This window comes from Anomaloglossus baeobatrachus, chromosome 1 (genome assembly GCF_048569485.1).
Source record: "Anomaloglossus baeobatrachus isolate aAnoBae1 chromosome 1, aAnoBae1.hap1, whole genome shotgun sequence".
NCBI classification, from domain to species: Eukaryota; Metazoa; Chordata; class Amphibia; order Anura; family Aromobatidae; genus Anomaloglossus; species Anomaloglossus baeobatrachus.
In genome coordinates, this window is record NC_134353.1 from 284,760,116 (window position 1) to 284,780,266 (window position 20,151).

At 38.2% G+C, this 20,151-nt stretch overlaps 10 non-coding genes across 10 annotated transcripts; 5 read left to right on the forward strand and 5 right to left on the reverse strand.

Annotated features, from left to right (window-relative positions):
- Window positions 1–381: 381 nt before the first annotated feature.
- Window positions 382–464, reverse strand: TRNAL-CAG (transfer RNA leucine (anticodon CAG)). Its single transcript has one exon. It is a non-coding gene; the product is annotated as a tRNA-Leu (tRNA).
- Window positions 465–1,929: 1,465 nt separating this feature from the next.
- TRNAL-CAG (transfer RNA leucine (anticodon CAG)) lies at window positions 1,930–2,012 on the reverse strand. The gene has a single exon. It is a non-coding gene; the product is annotated as a tRNA-Leu (tRNA).
- A 2,235-nt stretch (window positions 2,013–4,247) lies between these two features.
- TRNAL-CAG (transfer RNA leucine (anticodon CAG)) lies at window positions 4,248–4,330 on the reverse strand. Its single transcript has one exon. It is a non-coding gene; the product is annotated as a tRNA-Leu (tRNA).
- A 3,016-nt stretch (window positions 4,331–7,346) lies between these two features.
- Window positions 7,347–7,429, reverse strand: TRNAL-CAG (transfer RNA leucine (anticodon CAG)). The gene has a single exon. It is a non-coding gene; the product is annotated as a tRNA-Leu (tRNA).
- A 4,785-nt stretch (window positions 7,430–12,214) lies between these two features.
- TRNAF-GAA (transfer RNA phenylalanine (anticodon GAA)) lies at window positions 12,215–12,287 on the forward strand. The gene has a single exon. It is a non-coding gene; the product is annotated as a tRNA-Phe (tRNA).
- Window positions 12,288–13,540: 1,253 nt separating this feature from the next.
- On the reverse strand, window positions 13,541–13,623 carry TRNAL-CAG (transfer RNA leucine (anticodon CAG)). The gene has a single exon. It is a non-coding gene; the product is annotated as a tRNA-Leu (tRNA).
- A 141-nt stretch (window positions 13,624–13,764) lies between these two features.
- On the forward strand, window positions 13,765–13,837 carry TRNAF-GAA (transfer RNA phenylalanine (anticodon GAA)). Its single transcript has one exon. It is a non-coding gene; the product is annotated as a tRNA-Phe (tRNA).
- Window positions 13,838–14,539: 702 nt separating this feature from the next.
- TRNAF-GAA (transfer RNA phenylalanine (anticodon GAA)) lies at window positions 14,540–14,612 on the forward strand. Its single transcript has one exon. It is a non-coding gene; the product is annotated as a tRNA-Phe (tRNA).
- A 701-nt stretch (window positions 14,613–15,313) lies between these two features.
- On the forward strand, window positions 15,314–15,386 carry TRNAF-GAA (transfer RNA phenylalanine (anticodon GAA)). The gene has a single exon. It is a non-coding gene; the product is annotated as a tRNA-Phe (tRNA).
- A 3,799-nt stretch (window positions 15,387–19,185) lies between these two features.
- On the forward strand, window positions 19,186–19,258 carry TRNAF-GAA (transfer RNA phenylalanine (anticodon GAA)). The gene has a single exon. It is a non-coding gene; the product is annotated as a tRNA-Phe (tRNA).
- The last annotated feature ends 893 nt before the right edge of the window (window positions 19,259–20,151 follow it).

Consider the following 20,151-nt stretch of genomic DNA (forward strand, 5'->3'; position numbering starts at 1 on the left):
AAAACAGTTTTAAGTATCTCTTTTCAGAACAGTCACTAATGCGAGAAGAAAATGAAAGTAGTTATACTGAAAAATTAAGTTGAAGTCGAAGTAGTATGGAGGAAATTAGAAAAAAAATCTGAGAAATATCAACATAAAGTGCTAAGGATCTTTAAGATTTTGTGTATCTTGAGGTTTATTTTATGAGATTTTTCACCTCCCTCTTCTTACTGATAGTGCAGCAGAGAACAACATGATTGTGACAGACAGGATTGAGGATCCAGAGGGTTCTCATTGGCTTTGTCCTTGGACTAATCTGGTTTGTGGAAATGTCTGAATTGTGACAGAGGGACATAGTGAAAATGAAAAAAAAAAAACCATGATAGTAATGTAACAGAAACCTGTCAGAAGTGGGATTCGAACCCACGCCTCAAGTAGAGACTGCGACCTGAACGCAGCGCCTTGGACCGCTCGGCCATCCTGACAAGCACAACTGTGGAAAATTCACACTTTCTAAAAACAAACACATTTTTTGTTTGGCCCCAAAAAAAGGCAAATTTTGAACTGAAAATGTATTAACGCCTTTGAGTTTGCCTTGCAATGCTGTAGCTTTAACTTTGTAGGTTGCTGAAATAGCTCAGTTGGGAGAGCGTTAGACTGAAGATCTAAAGGTCCCTGGTCCAATTCCGGGTTTCAGCACGCCGTTTTTAAGTATGAGTGATTTGAGATAAAGTTCTTTCTCCATATGCATTTAGCAAGATTTTCATTCTTTGTGAAGTGCAGATATACCTGAAAAAAACAGTTTTAAGTATCTCTTTTCAGAACAGTCACTAATGCGAGAAGAAAATGAAAGTAGTTATACTGAAAAATTAAGTTGAAGTCGAAGTAGTATGGAGGAAATCGGAGAAAAAATCTGAGAAATATCAACATAAAGTGCTACGGATCTTTAAGATTTTGTGTATCTTGAGGTTTATTTTATGAGATTTTCCACCTCCCTCTTCTTACTGATAGTGCAGCAGAGAACAACATGATTGTGACAGACAGGATTGAGGATCCAGAGGGTTCTCATTGGCTTTGTCCTTGGACTAATCTGGTTTGTGGAAATGTCTGAATTAAGACAGAGGGACATAGTGAAAATGAAAAAAAAAAAAACATGATTGTAATGTAACAGAAACCTGTCAGAAGTGGGATTCAAACCCACGCCTCAAGTAGAGACTGCGACCTGAACGCAGCGCCTTGGACCGCTTGGACATCCTGACAAGCACAACTGTGGAAAATTCACACTTTCTAAAAACAAACACATTTTTTGTTTGGCCCCAAAAAAAGGCAAATTTTGAACTGAAAATGTATTAACGCCTTTGAGTTTGCCTTGCAATGCTGTAGCTTTAACTTTGTAGGTTGCTGAAATAGCTCAGTTGGGAGAGCATTAGACTGAAGATCTAAAGGTCCCTGGTCTGATTCCGGGTTTCAGCACGCCGTTTTTAAGTATGAGTGATTTGAGATAAAGTTCTTTCTCCATATGCATTTAGCAAGATTTTCATTCTTTGTGAAGTGCAGATATACCTGAAAAAACAGTTTTAAGTATCTCTTTTCAGAACAGTCACTAATGCGAGAAGAAAATGAAAGTAGTTATACTGAAAAATTAAGTTGAAGTCGAAGTAGTATGGAGGAAATCGGAGAATAAATCTGAGAAATATCAACATAAAGTGCTAAGGATCTTTAAGATTTTGTGTATCTTGAGGTTTATTTTATGAGATTTTCCACCTCCCTCTTCTTACTGATAGTGCAGCAGAGAACAACATGATTGTGACAGACAGGATTGAGGATCCAGAGGGTTCTCATTAGCTTTGTCCTTGGACTAATCTGGTTTGTGCAAATGTCTGAATTGTGACAGAGGGACATAGTGAAAATGAAAAAAAAACAAAACATAATTGTAATGTAACAGAAACCTGTCAGAAGTGGGATTCGAACCCACGCCTCAAGTAGAGACTGCGACCTGAGCGCAGCGCCTTGGACCGCTCGGCCATCCTGACAAGCACAACTGTGGAAAATTCACACTTTCTAAAAACAAACACATTTTTTGTTTGGCCCCAAAAAAAGGCAAATTTTGAACTGAAAATGTATTAACGCCTTTGAGTTTGCCTTGCAATGCTGTAGCTTTAACTTTGTAGGTTGCTGAAATAGCTCAGTTGGGAGAGCGTTAGACTGAAGATCTAAAGGTCCCTGGTCCGATCCCGGGTTTCAGCACGCTGTTTTTAAGTATGAGTGATTTGAGATAAAGTTCTTTCTCCATATGCATTTAGCAAGATTTTCATTCTTTGTGAAGTGCAGATATACCTGAAAAAAACAGTTTTAAGTATCTCTTTTCAGAACAGTCACTAATGCGAGAAGAAAATGAAAGTAGTTATACTGAAAAATTAAGTTGAAGTCGAAGTAGTATGGAGGAAATCGGAAAAAAAATCTGAGAAATATCAACATAAAGTGCTAAGGATCTTTAAGATTTTGTGTATCTTGAGGTTTATTTTATGAGATTTTTCACCTCCCTCTTCTTACTGATAGTGCAGCAGAGAACAACATGATTGTGACAGACAGGATTGAGGATCCAGAGGGTTCTCATTGGCTTTGTCCTTGGACTAATCTGGTTTGTGGAAATGTCTGAATTGTGACAGAGGGACATAGTGAAAATGAAAAAAAAAAAAACATGATTGTAATGTAACAGAAACCTGTCAGAAGTGGGATTCTAACCCACCCCTCAAGTAGAGACTGCAACCTGAACGCAGCGCCTTGGACCGCTCGGCCATCCTGACAAGCACAACTGTGGAAAATTCACACTTTCTAAAAACAAACACATTTTTTGTTTGGCCCCAAAAAAATGCAAATTTTGAACTGAAAATGTATTAACGCCTTTGAGTTTGACTTGCAATGCTGTAGCTTTAACTTTGTAGGTTGCTGAAATAGCTCAGTTGGGAGAGCGTTAGACTGAAGATCTAAAGGTCCCTGGTCCGATCCCGGGTTTCAGCACGCTGTTTTTAAGTATGAGTGATTTGAGATAAAGTTCTTTCTCCATATGCATTTAGCAAGATTTTCATTCTTTGTGAAGTGCAGATATACCTGAAAAAAACAGTTTTAAGTATCTCTTTTCAGAACAGTCACTAATGCGAGAAGAAAATGAAAGTAGTTATACTGAAAAATTAAGTTGAAGTCGAAGTAGTATGGAGGAAATCGGAAAAAAAATCTGAGAAATATCAACATAAAGTGCTAAGGATCTTTAAGATTTTGTGTATCTTGAGGTTTATTTTATGAGATTTTTCACCTCCCTCTTCTTACTGATAGTGCAGCAGAGAACAACATGATTGTGACAGACAGGATTGAGGATCCAGAGGGTTCTCATTGGCTTTGTCCTTGGACTAATCTGGTTTGTGGAAATGTCTGAATTGTGACAGAGGGACATAGTGAAAATGAAAAAAAAAAACCATGATTGTAATGTAACAGAATCCTGTCAGAAGTGGGATTCGAACCCACCCCTCAAGTAGAGACTGCGACCTGAACGCAGCGCCTTGGACCGCTCGGCCATCCTGACAAGCACAACTGTGGAAAATTCACACTTTCTAAAAACAAACACATTTTTTGTTTGGCCCCAAAAAAATGCAATTTTGAACTGAAAATGTATTAACGCCTTTGAGTTTGCCTTGCAATGCTGTAGCTTTAACTTTGTAGGTTGCTGAAATAGCTCAGTTGGGAGAGCGTTAGACTGAAGATCTAAAGGTCCCTGGTCCGATACCGGGTTTCAGCTCACTGTTTTTAAGTATGAGTGATTTGAGATAAAGTTCTTTCTCCATATTCATTTAGCAAGATTTTCATTCTTTGTGAAGTGCAGATATACCTAAAGAAACAGTTTTAAGTATCTCTTTTCAGAACAGTCACTAATGCGAGAAGAAAATGAAAGTAGTTATACTGAAAAATTAAGTTGAAGTCGAAGTAGTATGGAGGAAATCGGAGAAAAAATCTGAGAAATATCAACATAAAGTGCTACGGATCTTTAAGATTTTGTGTATCTTGAGGTTTATTTTATGAGATTTTCCACCTCCCTCTTCTTACTGATAGTGCAGCAGAGAACAACATGATTGTGACAGACAGGATTGAGGATCCAGAGGGTTCTCATTGGCTTTGTCCTTGGACTAATCTGGTTTGTGGAAATGTCTGAATTGTGACAGAGGGACATAGTGAAAATGAAAAAAAAAAAACATGATTGTAATGTAGCAGAAACCTGTCAGAAGTGGGATTCGAACCCACGCCTCAAGTAGAGACTGCGACCTGAACGCAGCGCCTTGGACCGCTCGGCCATCCTGACAAGCACAGCTGTGGAAAATTCACACTTTCTAAAAACAAACACATTTTTTGTTTGGCCCCAAAAAAAGGCAAATTTTGAACTGAAAATTTATTAACGCCTTTGAGTTTGCCTTGCAATGCTGTAGCTTTAACTTTGTAGGTTGCTGAAATAGCTCAGTTGGGAGAGCGTTAGACTGAAGATCTAAAGGTCCCTGGTCCGATCCCGGGTTTCAGCACGCTGTTTTTAAGTATGAGTGATTTGAGATAAAGTTCTTTCTCCATATGCATTTAGCAAGATTTTCATTCCTTGTGAAGTGCAGATATACCTGAAAAAAACAGTTTTAAGTATCTCTTTTCAGAACAGTCACTAATGCGAGAAGAAAATGAAAGTAGTTATACTGAAAAATTAAGTTGAAGTCGAAGTAGTATGGAGGAAATCGGAGAAAAAATCTGAGAAATATCAACATAAAGTGCTACGGATCTTTAAGATTTTGTGTATCTTGAGGTTTATTTTATGAGATTTTCCACCTCCCTCTTCTTACTGATAGTGCAGCAGAGAACAACATGATTGTGACAGACAGGATTGAGGATCCAGAGGGTTCTCATTGGCTTTGTCCTTGGACTAATCTGGTTTGTGGAAATGTCTGAATTGTGACAGAGGGACATAGTGAAAATGAAAAAAAAAAAAACATGATTGTAATGTAACAGAAACCTGTCAGAAGTGGGATTCGAACCCACCCCTCAAGTAGAGACTGCGACCTGAACGCAGCGCCTTGGACCGCTCGGCCATCCTGACAAGCACAACTGTGGAAAATTCACACTTTCTAAAAACAAACACATTTTTTGTTTGGCCCCAAAAAAATGCAAATTTTGAACTGAAAATGTATTAACGCCTTTGAGTTTGCCTTGCAATGCTGTAGCTTTAACTTTGTAGGTTGCTGAAATAGCTCAGTGGGGAGAGCGTTAGACTGAAGATCTAAAGGTCCCTGGTCCGATCCCGGGTTTCAGCACGCTGTTTTTAAGTATGAGTGATTTGAGATAAAGTTCTTTCTCCATATGCATTTAGCAAGATTTTCATTCTTTGTGAAGTGCAGATATACCTGAAAAAAACAGTTTTAAGTATCTCTTTTCAGAACAGTCACTAATGCGAGAAGAAAATGAAAGTAGTTATACTGAAAAATTAAGTTGAAGTCGAAGTAGTATGGAGGAAATCGGAAAAAAAATCTGAGAAATATCAACATAAAGTGCTAAGGATCTTTAAGATTTTGTGTATCTTGAGGTTTATTTTATGAGATTTTTCACCTCCCTCTTCTTACTGATAGTGCAGCAGAGAACAACATGATTGTGACAGACAGGATTGAGGATCCAGAGGGTTCTCATTGGCTTTGTCCTTGGACTAATCTGGTTTGTGGAAATGTCTGAATTGTGACAGAGGGACATAGTGAAAATGAAAAAAAAAAAAAACATGATTGTGATGTAACAGAAACCTGTCAGAAGTGGGATTCGAACCCACCCCTCAAGTAGAGACTGCAACCTGAACGCAGCGCCTTGGACCGCTCGGCCATCCTGACAAGCACAACTGTGGAAAATTCACACTTTCTAAAAACAAACACATTTTTTGTTTGGCCCCAAAAAAATGCAAATTTTCAACTGAAAATGTATTAACGCCTTTGAGTTTGCCTTGCAATGCTGTAGATTTAACTTTGTAGGTTGCTGAAATAGCTCAGTTGGGAGAGCGTTAGACTGAAGATCTAAAGGTCCCTGGTCCGATCCCGGGTTTCAGCACGCTGTTTTTAAGTATGAGTGATTTGAGATAAAGTTCTTTTTCCATATGCATTTAGCAAGATTTTCATTCTTTGTGAAGTGCAGATATACCTGAAAAAAACAGTTTTAAGTATCTCTTTTCAGAACAGTCACTAATGCGAGAAGAAAATGAAAGTAGTTATACTGAAAAATTAAGTTGAAGTCGAAGTAGTATGGAGGAAATCGGAAAAAAAATCTGAGAAATATCAACATAAAGTGCTAAGGATCTTTAAGATTTTGTGTATCTTGAGGTTTATTTTATGAGATTTTTCACCTCCCTCTTCTTACTGATAGTGCAGCAGAGAACAACATGATTGTGACAGACAGGATTGAGGATCCAGAGGGTTCTCATTGGCTTTGTCCTTAGACTAATCTGGTTTGTGGAAATGTCTGAATTGTGACAGAGGGACATAGTGAAAATGAAAAAATAACAAAACATGATTGTAATGTAACAGAAACCTGTCAGAAGTGGGATTCAAACCCACGCCTCAAGTAGAGACTGCGACCTGAATGCAGCGCTCTGGACCGCTCGGCCATCCTGACAAGCACAACTGTGGAAAATTCACACTTTCTAAAAACAAACACATTTTTTGTTTGGCCCCAAAAAAAGGCAAATTTTGAACTGAAAATTTATTAACGCCTTTGAGTTTGCCTTGCAATGCTGTAGCTTTAACTTTGTAGGTTGCTGAAATAGCTCAGGTTGGAGAGCGTTAGACTGAAGATCTAAAGGTCCCTGGTCTGATCCCGGGTTTCAGCACGCTGTTTTTAAGTATGAGTGATTTGAGATAAAGTTCTTTCTCCATATGCATTTAGCAAGATTTTCATTCTTTGTGAAGTGCAGATATACCTGAAAAAAACAGTTTTAAGTATCTCTTTTCAGAACAGTCACTAATGCGAGAAGAAAATGAAAGTAGTTATACTGAAAAATTAAGTTGAAGTCGAAGTAGTATGGAGGAAATCTGAGAAAAAATCTGAGAAATATCAACATAAAGTGCTACGGATCTTTAAGATTTTGTGTATCTTGAGGTTTATTTTATGAGATTTTCCACCTCCCTCTTCTTACTGATAGTGCAGCAGAGAACAACATGATTGTGACAGACAGGATTGAGGATCCAGAGGGTTCTCATTGGCTTTGTCCTTGGACAAATCTGGTTTGTGGAAATGTCTGAATTGTGACAGAGGGACATAGTGAAAATGAAAAAAAAACAAAACATGATTGTAATGTAACAGAAACCTGTCAGAAGTGGGATTCGAACCCACGCCTCAAGTAGAGACTGCGACCTGAGCGCAGCGCCTTGGACCGCTCGGCCATCCTGACAAGCACAACTGTGGAAAATTCACACTTTCTAAAAACAAACACATTTTTTGTTTGGCCCCAAAAAAAGGCAAATTTTGAACTGAAAATTTATTAACGCCTTTGAGTTTGCCTTGCAATGCTGTAGCTTTAACTTTGTAGGTTGCTGAAATAGCTCAGTTGGGAGAGCGTTAGACTGAAGATCTAAAGGTCCCTGGTCCGATCCCGGGTTTCAGCACGCTGTTTTTAAGTATGAGTGATTTGAGATAAAGTTCTTTCTCCATATGCATTTAGCAAGATTTTCATTCTTTGTGAAGTGCAGATATACCTGAAAAAAACAGTTTTAAGTATCTCTTTTCAGAACAGTCACTAATGCGAGAAGAAAATGAAAGTAGTTATACTGAAAAATTAAGTTGAAGTCGAAGTAGTATGGAGGAAATCTGAAAAAAAATCTGAGAAATATCAACATAAAGTGCTAAGGATCTTTAAGATTTTGTGTATCTTGAGGTTTATTTTATGAGATTTTTCACCTCCCTCTTCTTACTGATAGTGCAGCAGAGAACAACATGATTGTGACAGACAGGATTGAGGATCCAGAGGGTTCTCATTGGCTTTGTCCTTAGACTAATCTGGTTTGTGGAAATGTCTGAATTGTGACAGAGGGACATAGTGAAAATGAAAAAAAAACAAAACATGATTGTAATGTAACAGAAACCTGTCAGAAGTGGGATTCAAACCCACGCCTCAAGTAGAGACTGCGACCTGAATGCAGCGCTCTGGACCGCTCAGCCATCCTGACAAGCACAACTGTGGAAAATTCACACTTTCTAAAAACAAACACATTTTTTGTTTGGCCCCAAAAAAAGGCAAATTTTGAACTGAAAATTTATTAACGCCTTTGAGTTTGCCTTGCAATGCTGTAGCTTTAACTTTGTAGGTTGCTGAAATAGCTCAGGTTAGAGAGCGTTAGACTGAAGATCTAAAGGTCCCTGGTCCGATCCTGGGTTTCAGCACGCTGTTTTTAAGTATGAGTGATTTGAGATAAAGTTCTTTCTCCATATGCATTTAGCAAGATTTTCATTCTTTGTGAAGTGCAGATATACCTGAAAAAAACAGTTTTAAGTATCTCTTTTCAGAACAGTCACTAATGCGAGAAGAAAATGAAAGTAGTTATACTGAAAAATTAAGTTGAAGTCGAAGTAGTATGGAGGAAATCGGAGAAAAAATCTGAGAAATATCAACATAAAGTGCTATGGATCTTTAAGATTTTGTGTATCTTGAGGTTTATTTTATGAGATTTTCCACCTCCCTCTTCTTACTGATAGTGCAGCAGAGAACAACATGATTGTGACAGACAGGATTGAGGATCCAGAGGGTTCTCATTGGCTTTGTCCTTGGACTAATCTGGTTTGTGGAAATGTCTGAATTGTGACAGAGGGACATAGTGAAAATGAAAAAAAAAAAACATGATTGTAATGTAACAGAAACCTGTCAGAAGTGGGATTCGAACCCACCCCTCAAGTAGAGACTGCGACCTGAACGCAGCGCCTTGGACCGCTCGGACATCCTGACAAGCACAACTGTGGAAAATTCACACTTTCTAAAAACAAACACATTTTTTGTTTGGCCCCAAAAAAAGGCAAATTTTGAACTGAAAATGTATTAACGCCTTTGAGTTTGCCTTGCAATGCTGTAGCTTTAACTTTGTAGGTTGCTGAAATAGCTCAGTTGGGAGAGCATTAGACTGAAGATCTAAAGGTCCCTGGTCCGATTCCGGGTTTCAGCACGCCGTTTTTAAGTATGAGTGATTTGAGATAAAGTTCTTTCTCCATATGCATTTAGCAAGATTTTCATTCTTTGTGAAGTGCAGATATACCTGAAAAAAACAGTTTTAAGTATCTCTTTTCAGAACAGTCACTAATGCGAGAAGAAAATGAAAGTAGTTATACTGAAAAATTAAGTTGAAGTCGAAGTAGTATGGAGGAAATCGGAGAAAAAATCTGAGAAATATCAACATAAAGTGCTAAGGATCTTTAAGATTTTGTGTATCTTGAGGTTTATTTTATGAGATTTTCCACCTCCCTCTTCTTACTGATAGTGCAGCAGAGAACAACATGATTGTGACAGACAGGATTGAGGATCCAGAGGGTTCTCATTGGCTTTGTCCTTGGACTAATCTGGTTTGTGGAAATGTCTGAATTGTGACAGAGGGACATAGTGAAAATGAAAAAAAACAAAACATAATTGTAATGTAACAGAAACCTGTCAGAAGTGGGATTCGAACCCACGCCTCAAGTAGAGACTGCGACCTGCGCGCAGCGCCTTGGACCGCTCGGCCATCCTGACAAGCACAACTGTGGAAAATTCACACTTTCTAAAAACAAACACATTTTTTGTTTGGCCCCAAAAAAAGGCAAATTTTGAACTGAAAATTTATTAACGCCTTTGAGTTTGCCTTGCAATGCTGTAGCTTTAACTTTGTAGGTTGCTGAAATAGCTCAGTTGGGAGAGCGTTAGACTGAAGATCTAAAGGTCCCTGGTCTGATCCCGGGTTTCAGCACGCTGTTTTTAAGTATGAGTGATTTGAGATAAAGTTCTTTCTCCATATGCATTTAGCAAGATTTTCATTCTTTGTGAAGTGCAGATATACCTGAAAAAAACAGTTTTAAGTATCTCTTTTCAGAACAGTCACTAATGCGAGAAGAAAATGAAAGTAGTTATACTGAAAAATTAAGTTGAAGTCGAAGTAGTATGGAGGAAATCGGAGAAAAAATCTGAGAAATATCAACATAAAGTGCTAAGGATCTTTAAGATTTTGTGTATCTTGAGGTTTATTTTATGAGATTTTCCACCTCCCTCTTCTTACTGATAGTGCAGCAGAGAACAACATGATTGTGACAGACAGGATTGAGGATCCAGAGGGTTCTCATTGGCTTTGTCCTTGGACTAATCTGGTTTGTGGAAATGTCTGAATTGTGACAGAGGGACATAGTGAAAATGAAAAAAAACAAAACATAATTGTAATGTAACAGAAACCTGTCAGAAGTGGGATTCGAACCCACGCCTCAAGTAGAGACTGCGACCTGAGCGCAGCGCCTTGGACCGCTCTGCCATCCTGACAAGCACAACTGTGGAAAATTCACACTTTCTAAAAACAAACACATTTTTAGTTTGGCCCCAAAAAAAAGCAAATTTTGAACTGAAAATTTATTAACGCCTTTGAGTTTGCCTTGCAATGCTGTAGCTTTAACTTTGTAGGTTGCTGAAATAGCTCAGTTGGGAGAGCGTTAGACTGAAGATCTAAAGGTCCCTGGTCCGATCCCGGGTTTCAGCACGCTGTTTTTAAGTATGAGTGATTTGAGATAAAGTTCTTTCTCCATATGCATTTAGCAAGATTTTCATTCTTTGTGAAGTGCAGATATACCTGAAAAAAACAGTTTTAAGTATCTCTTTTCAGAACAGTCACTAATGCGAGAAGAAAATGAAAGTAGTTATACTGAAAAATTAAGTTGAAGTCGAAGTAGTATGGAGGAAATCGGAAAAAAAATCTGAGAAATATCAACATAAAGTGCTAAGGATCTTTAAGATTTTGTGTATCTTGAGGTTTATTTTATGAGATTTTTCACCTCCCTCTTCTTACTGATAGTGCAGCAGAGAACAACATGATTGTGACAGACAGGATTGAGGATCCAGAGGGTTCTCATTGGCTTTGTCCTTGGACTAATCTGGTTTGTGGAAATGTCTGAATTGTGACAGAGGGACATAGTGAAAATGAAAAAAAAAAAAACATGATTGTAATGTAACAGAAACCTGTCAGAAGTGGGATCCGAACCCACGCCTCAAGTAGAGACTGCAACCTGAATGCAGCGCTCTGGACCGCTCGGCCATCCTGACAAGCACAACTGTGGAAAATTCACACTTTCTAAAAACAAACACATTTTTTGTTTGGCCCCAAAAAAAGGCAAATTTTGAACTGAAAATTTATTAACGCCTTTTAGTTTGCCTTGCAATGCTGTAGCTTTAACTTTGTAGGTTGCTGAAATATCTCAGTTGGGAGAGCGTTAGACTGAAGATCTAAAGGTCCCTGGTCCGATCCCGGGTTTCAGCACGCTGTTTTTAAGTATGAGTGATTTGAGATAAAGTTCTTTCTCCATATGCATTTAGCAAGATTTTCATTCTTTGTGAAGTGCAGATATACCTGAAAAAAACAGTTTTAAGTATCTCTTTTCAGAACAGTCACTAATGCGAGAAGAAAATGAAAGTAGTTATACTGAAAAATTAAGTTGAAGTCGAAGTAGTATGGAGGAAATCAGAAAAAAAATCTGAGAAATATCAACATAAAGTGCTAAGGATCTTTAGGATTTTGTGTATCTTGAGGTTTATTTTATGAGATTTTTCACCTCCCTCTTCTTACTGATAGTGCAGCAGAGAACAACATGATTGTGACAGACAGGATTGAGGATCCAGAGGGTTCTCATTGGCTTTGTCCTTGGACTAATCTGGTTTGTGGAAATGTCTGAATTGTGACAGAGGGACATAGTGAAAATGAAAAAAAAAAAAACATGATTGTAATGTAACAGAAACCTGTCAAAAGTGGGATTCGAACCCACCCCTCAAGTAGAGACTGCGACCTGAACGCAGCGCCTTGGACCGCTCTGCCATCCTGCCAAGCACAACTGTGGAAAATTCACACTTTCTAAAAACAAACACATTTTTTGTTTGGCCCCAAAAAAATGCAAATTTTGAACTGAAAATGTATTAACGCCTTTGAGTTTGCCTTGCAATGCTGTAGCTTTAACTTTGTAGGTTGCTGAAATAGCTCAGTTGGGAGAGCGTTAGACTGAAGATCTAAAGGTCCCTGGTCCGATCCCGGGTTTCAGCACGCTGTTTTTAAGTATGAGTGATTTGAGATAAAGTTCTTTCTCCATATCCATTTAGCAAGATTTTCATTCTTTGTGAAGTGCAGATATACCTGAAAAAAACAGTTTTAAGTATCTCTTTTCAGAACAGTCACTAATGCGAGAAGAAAATGAAAGTAGTTATACTGAAAAATTAAGTTGAAGTCGAAGTAGTATGGAGGAAATCGGAGAAAAAATCTGAGAAATATCAACATAAAGTGCTACGGATCTTTAAGATTTTGTGTATCTTAAGGTTTATTTTATGAGATTTTCCACCTCCCTCTTCTTACTGATAGTGCAGCAGAGAACAACATGATTGTGACAGACAGGATTGAGGATCCAGAGGGTTCTCATTGGCTTTGTCCTTAGACTAATCTGGTTTGTGGAAATGTCTGAATTGTGACAGAGGGACATAGTGAAAATGAAAAAAAAACAAAACATGATTGTAATGTAACAGAAACCTGTCAGAAGTGGGATTCAAACCCACGCCTCAAGTAGAGACTGCGACCTGAATGCAGCGCTCTGGACCGCTCGGCCATCCTGACAAGCACAACTGTGGAAAATTCACACTTTCTAAAAACAAACACATTTTTTGTTTGGCCCCAAAAAAAGGCAAATTTTGAACTGAAAATTTATTAACGCCTTTGAGTTTGCCTTGCAATGCTGTAGCATTAACTTTGTAGGTTGCTGAAATAGCTCAGGTTGGAGAGCGTTAGACTGAAGATCTAAAGGTCCCTGGTCTGATCCCGGGTTTCAGCACGCTGTTTTTAAGTATGAGTGATTTGAGATAAAGTTCTTTCTCCATATGCATTTAGCAAGATTTTCATTCTTTGTGAAGTGCAGATATACCTGAAAAAAACAGTTTTAAGTATCTCTTTTCAGAACAGTCACTAATGCGAGAAGAAAATGAAAGTAGTTATACTGAAAAATTAAGTTGAAGTCGAAGTAGTATGGAGGAAATCGGAGAAAAAATCTGAGAAATATCAACATAAAGTGCTACGGATCTTTAAGATTTTGTGTATCTTGAGGTTTATTTTATGAGATTTTCCACCTCCCTCTTCTTACTGATAGTGCAGCAGAGAACAACATGATTGTGACAGACAGGATTGAGGATCCAGAGGGTTCTCATTGGCTTTGTCCTTGGACTAATCTGGTTTGTGGAAATGTCTGAATTGTGACAGAGGGACATAGTGAAAATGAAAAAAAAACAAAACATGATTGTAATGTAACAGAAACCTGTCAGAAGTGGGATTCGAACCCACGCCTCAAGTAGAGACTGCGACCTGAGCGCAGCGCCTTGGACCGCTCGGCCATCCTGACAAGCACAACTGTGGAAAATTCACACTTTCTAAAAACAAACACATTTTTTGTTTGGCCCCAAAAAAAGGCAAATTTTGAACTGAAAATTTATTAACGCCTTTGAGTTTGCCTTGCAATGCTGTAGCTTTAACTTTGTAGGTTGCTGAAATAGCTCAGTTGGGAGAGCGTTAGACTGAAGATCTAAAGGTCCCTGGTCCGATCCCGGGTTTCAGCACGCTGTTTTTAAGTATGAGTGATTTGAGATAAAGTTCTTTCTCCATATGCATTTAGCAAGATTTTCATTCTTTGTGAAGTGCAGATATACCTGAAAAAAACAGTTTTAAGTATCTCTTTTCAGAACAGTCACTAATGCGAGAAGAAAATGAAAGTAGTTATACTGAAAAATTAAGTTGAAGTCGAAGTAGTATGGAGGAAATCGGAAAAAAAATCTGAGAAATATCAACATAAAGTGCTAAGGATCTTTAAGATTTTGTGTATCTTGAGGTTTATTTTATGAGATTTTTCACCTCCCTCTTCTTACTGATAGTGCAGCAGAGAACAACATGATTGTGACAGACAGGATTGAGGATCCAGAGGGTTCTCATTGGCTTTGTCCTTGGACTAATCTGGTTTGTGGAAATGTCTGAATTGTGACAGAGGGACATAGTGAAAATGAAAAAAAAAAAAAACATGATTGTAAGGTAACAGAAACCTGTGAGAAGTGGGATTCGAACCCACCCCTCAAGTAGAGACTGCGACCTGAACGCAGCGCCTTGGACCGCTCGGCCATCCTGACAAGCACAACTGTGGAAAATTCACACTTTCTAAAAACAAACACATTTTTTGTTTGGCCCCAAAAAAATGCAAATTTTGAACTGAAAATGTATTAACGCCTTTGAGTTTGCCTTGCAATGCTGTAGCTTTAACTTTGTAGGTTGCTGAAATAGCTCAGTTGGGAGAGCGTTAGACTGAAGATCTAAAGGTCCCTGGTCCGATCCCAGGTTTCAGCACGCTGTTTTTAAGTATGAGTGATTTGAGATAAAGTTCTTTCTCCATATGCATTTAGCAAGATTTTCATTCTTTGTGAAGTGCAGATATACCTGAAAAAAACAGTTTTAAGTATCTCTTTTCAGAACAGTCACTAATGCGAGAAGAAAATGAAAGTAGTTATACTGAAAAATTAAGTTGAAGTCGAAGTAGTATGGAGGAAATCGGAAAAAAAATCTGAGAAATATCAACATAAAGTGCTAAGGATCTTTAAGATTTTGTGTATCTTGAGGTTTATTTTATGAGATTTTTCACCTCCCTCTTCTTACTGATAGTGCAGCAGAGAACAACATGATTGTGACAGACAGGATTGAGGATCCAGAGGGTTCTCATTGGCTTTGTCCTTAGACTAATCTGGTTTGTGGAAATGTCTGAATTGTGACAGAGGGACATAGTGAAAATGAAAAAAAAAAAAACATGATTGTAATGTAACAGAAACCTGTCAGAAGTGGGATTCGAACCCACCCCTCAAGTAGAGACTGCGACCTGAACGCAGCGCCTTGGACCGCTCGGACATCCTGACAAGCACAACTGTGGAAAATTCACACTTTCTAAAAACAAACACATTTTTTGTTTGGCCCCAAAAAAAGGCAAATTTTGAACTGAAAATTTATTAACGCCTTTGAGTTTGCCTTGCAATGCTGTAGCTTTAACTTTGTAGGTTGCTGAAATAGCTCAGTTGGGAGAGCGTTAGACTGAAGATCTAAAGGTCCCTGGTCCGATCCCGGGTTTCAGCACGCTGTTTTTAAGTATGAGTGATTTGAGATAAAGTTCTTTCTCCATATCCATTTAGCAAGATTTTCATTCTTTGTGAAGTGCAGATATACCTGAAAAAAACAGTTTTAAGTATCTCTTTTCAGAACAGTCACTAATGCGAGAAGAAAATGAAAGTAGTTATACTGAAAAATTAAGTTGAAGTCGAAGTAGTATGGAGGAAATCGGAGAAAAAATCTGAGAAATATCAACATAAAGTGCTACGGATCTTTAAGATTTTGTGTATCTTGAGGTTTATTTTATGAGATTTTCCACCTCCCTCTTCTTACTGATAGTGCAGCAGAGAACAACATGATTGTGACAGACAGGATTGAGGATCCAGAGGGTTCTCATTGGCTTTGTCCTTGGACTAATCTGGTTTGTGGAAATGTCTGAATTGTGACAGAGGGACATAGTGAAAATGAAAAAAAAAAAAACATGATTGTAATGTAACAGAAACCTGTCAGAAGTGAGATTCGAACCCACGCCTTAAGTAGAGACTGCGACCTGAACGCAGCGCCTTGGACCGCTCGGCCATCCTGACAAGCACAACTGTGGAAAATTCACACTTTCTAAAAACAAACACATTTTTTGTTTGGCCCCAAAAAAAGGCAAATTTTGAACTGAAAATGTATTAACGCCTTTCAGTTTGCCTTGCAATGCTGTAGCTTTAACTTTGTAGGTTGCTGAAATAGCTCAGTTGGGAGAGCATTAGACTGAAGATCTAAAGGTCCCTGGTCCGATCCCGGGTTTCAGCACGCTGTTTTTAAGTATGAGTGATTTGAGATAAAGTTCTTTCTCCATATGCATTTAGCAAGATTTTCATTCTTTGTGAAGTGCAGATATACCTGAAAAAAACAGTTTTAAGTATCTCTTTTCAGAACAGTCACTAATGCGAGAAGAAAATGAAAGTAGTTATACTGAAAAATTAAGTTGAAGTCGAAGTAGTATGGAGGAAATCGGAAAAAAAATCTGAGAAATATCAACATAAAGTGCTAAGGATCTTTAAGATTTTGTGTATCTTGAGGTTTATTTTATGAGATTTTTCACCTCCCTCTTCTTACTGATAGTGCAGCAGAGAACAACATGATTGTGACAGACAGGATTGAGGATCCAGAGGGTTCTCATTGGCTTTGTCCTTGGACTAATCTGGTTTGTGGAAATGTCTGAATTGTGACAGAGGGACATAGTGAAAATGAAAAAAAAAAAAACATGATTGTAATGTAACAGAAACCTGTCAGAAGTGAGATTCGAACCCACGCCTTAAGTAGAGACTGCGACCTGAACGCAGCGCCTTGGACCGCTCGGCCATCCTGACAAGCACAACTGTGGAAAATTCACACTTTCTAAAAACAAACACATTTTTTGTTTGGCCCCAAAAAAAGGCAAATTTTGAACTGAAAATGTATTAACGCCTTTCAGTTTGCCTTGCAATGCTGTAGCTTTAACTTTGTAGGTTGCTGAAATAGCTCAGTTGGGAGAGCATTAGACTGAAGATCTAAAGGTCCCTGGTCCGATCCCGGGTTTCAGCACGCTGTTTTTAAGTATGAGTGATTTGAGATAAAGTTCTTTCTCCATATGCATTTAGCAAGATTTTCATTCTTTGTGAAGTGCAGATATACCTGAAAAAAACAGTTTTAAGTATCTCTTTTCAGAACAGTCACTAATGCGAGAAGAAAATGAAAGTAGTTATACTGAAAAATTAAGTTGAAGTCGAAGTAGTATGGAGGAAATCGGAAAAAAAATCTGAGAAATATCAACATAAAGTGCTAAGGATCTTTAAGATTTTGTGTATCTTGAGGTTTATTTTATGAGATTTTTCACCTCCCTCTTCTTACTGATAGTGCAGCAGAGAACAACATGATTGTGACAGACAGGATTGAGGATCCAGAGGGTTCTCATTGGCTTTGTCCTTGGACTAATCTGGTTTGTGGAAATGTCTGAATTGTGACAGAGGGACATAGTGAAAATGAAAAAAAAACAAAACATGATTGTAATGTAACAGAAACCTGTCAGAAGTGGGATTTGAACCCACCCCTCAAGTAGAGACTGCGACCTGAACGCAGCGCCTTGGACCGCTCGGCCATCCTGACAAGCACAACTGTGGAAAATTCACACTTTCTAAAAACAAACACATTTTTTGTTTGGCCCCAAAAAAAGGCAAATTTTGAACTGAAAATGTATTAACGCCTTTCAGTTTGCCTTGCAATGCTGTAGCTTTAACTTTGTAGGTTGCTGAAATAGCTCAGTTGGGAGAGCATTAGACTGAAGATCTAAAGGTCCCTGGTCCGATCCCGGGTTTCAGCACGCTGTTTTTAAGTATGAGTGATTTGAGATAAAGTTCTTTCTCCATATGCATTTAGCAAGATTTTCATTCTTTGTGAAGTGCAGATATACCTGAAAAAAACAGTTTTAAGTATCTCTTTTCAGAACAGTCACTAATGCGAGAAGAAAATGAAAGTAGTTATACTGAAAAATTAAGTTGAAGTCGAAGTAGTATGGAGGAAATCGGAAAAAAAATCTGAGAAATATCAACATAAAGTGCTAAGGATCTTTAAGATTTTGTGTATCTTGAGGTTTATTTTATGAGATTTTTCACCTCCCTCTTCTTACTGATAGTGCAGCAGAGAACAACATGATTGTGACAGACAGGATTGAGGATCCAGAGGGTTCTCATTGGCTTTGTCCTTGGACTAATCTGGTTTGTGGAAATGTCTGAATTGTGACAGAGGGACATAGTGAAAATGAAAAAAAAAAAAACATGATTGTAATGTAACAGAAACCTGTCAGAAGTGAGATTCGAACCCACGCCTTAAGTAGAGACTGCGACCTGAACGCAGCGCCTTGGACCGCTCGGCCATCCTGACAAGCACAACTGTGGAAAATTCACACTTTCTAAAAACAAACACATTTTTTGTTTGGCCCCAAAAAAAGGCAAATTTTGAACTGAAAATGTATTAACGCCTTTCAGTTTGCCTTGCAATGCTGTAGCTTTAACTTTGTAGGTTGCTGAAATAGCTCAGTTGGGAGAGCATTAGACTGAAGATCTAAAGGTCCCTGGTCCGATCCCGGGTTTCAGCACGCTGTTTTTAAGTATGAGTGATTTGAGATAAAGTTCTTTCTCCATATGCATTTAGCAAGATTTTCATTCTTTGTGAAGTGCAGATATACCTGAAAAAAACAGTTTTAAGTATCTCTTTTCAGAACAGTCACTAATGCGAGAAGAAAATGAAAGTAGTTATACTGAAAAATTAAGTTGAAGTCGAAGTAGTATGGAGGAAATCGGAAAAAAAATCTGAGAAATATCAACATAAAGTGCTAAGGATCTTTAAGATTTTGTGTATCTTGAGGTTTATTTTATGAGATTTTTCACCTCCCTCTTCTTACTGATAGTGCAGCAGAGAACAACATGATTGTGACAGACAGGATTGAGGATCCAGAGGGTTCTCATTGGCTTTGTCCTTGGACTAATCTGGTTTGTGGAAATGTCTGAATTGTGACAGAGGGACATAGTGAAAATGAAAAAAAAACAAAACATGATTGTAATGTAACAGAAACCTGTCAGAAGTGGGATTTGAACCCACCCCTCAAGTAGAGACTGCGACCTGAACGCAGCGCCTTGGACCGCTCGGCCATCCTGACAAGCACAACTGTGGAAAATTCACACTTTCTAAAAACAAACACATTTTTTGTTTGGCCCCAAAAAAATGCAAATTTTGAACTAAAAATTTATTAACGCCTTTGAGTTTGCCTTGCAATGCTGTAGCTTTAACTTTGTAGGTTGCTGAAATAGCTCAGTTGGGAGAGCGTTAGACTGAAGATCTAAAGGTCCCTGGTCCGATCCCGGGTTTCAGCACGCTGTTTTTAAGTATGAGTGATTTGAGATAAAGTTCTTTCTCCATATGCATTTAGCAAGATTTTCATTCTTTGTGAAGTGCAGATATACCTGAAAAAAACAGTTTTAAGTATCTCTTTTCAGAACAGTCACTAATGCGAGAAGAAAATGAAAGTAGTTATACTGAAAAATTAAGTTGAAGTCGAAGTAGTATGGAGGAATTCGGAAAAAAAATCTGAGAAATATCAACATAAAGTGCTAAGGATCTTTAAGATTTTGTGTATCTTGAGGTTTATTTTATGAGATTTTTCACCTCCCTCTTCTTACTGATAGTGCAGCAGAGAACAACATGATTGTGACAGACAGGATTGAGGATCCAGAGGGTTCTCATTGGCTTTGTCCTTGGACTAATCTGGTTTGTGGAAATGTCTGAATTGTGACAGAGGGACATAGTGAAAATGAAAAAAAAAAAAACATGATTGTAATGTAACAGAAACCTCTCAGAAGTGGGATTCGAACCCACCCCTCAAGTAAAGACTGCGACCTGAACGCAGCGCCTTGGACCGCTCGGCCATCCTGACAAGCACAACTGTGGAAAATTCACACTTTCTAAAAACAAACACATTTTTTGTTTGGCCCCAAAAAAATGCAAATTTTGAACTGAAAATGTATTAACGCCTTTGAGTTTGCCTTGCAATGCTGTAGCTTTAACTTTGTAGGTTGCTGAAATAGCTCAGTTGGGAGAGCGTTAGACTGAAGCTCTAAAGGTCCCAGGTCCGATCCCGGGTTTCAGCACGCTGTTTTTAAGTATGAGTGATTTGAGATAAAGTTCTTTCTCCATATGCATTTAGCAAGATTTTCATTCTTTGTGAAGTGCAGATATACCTGAAAAAAACAGTTTTAAGTATCTCTTT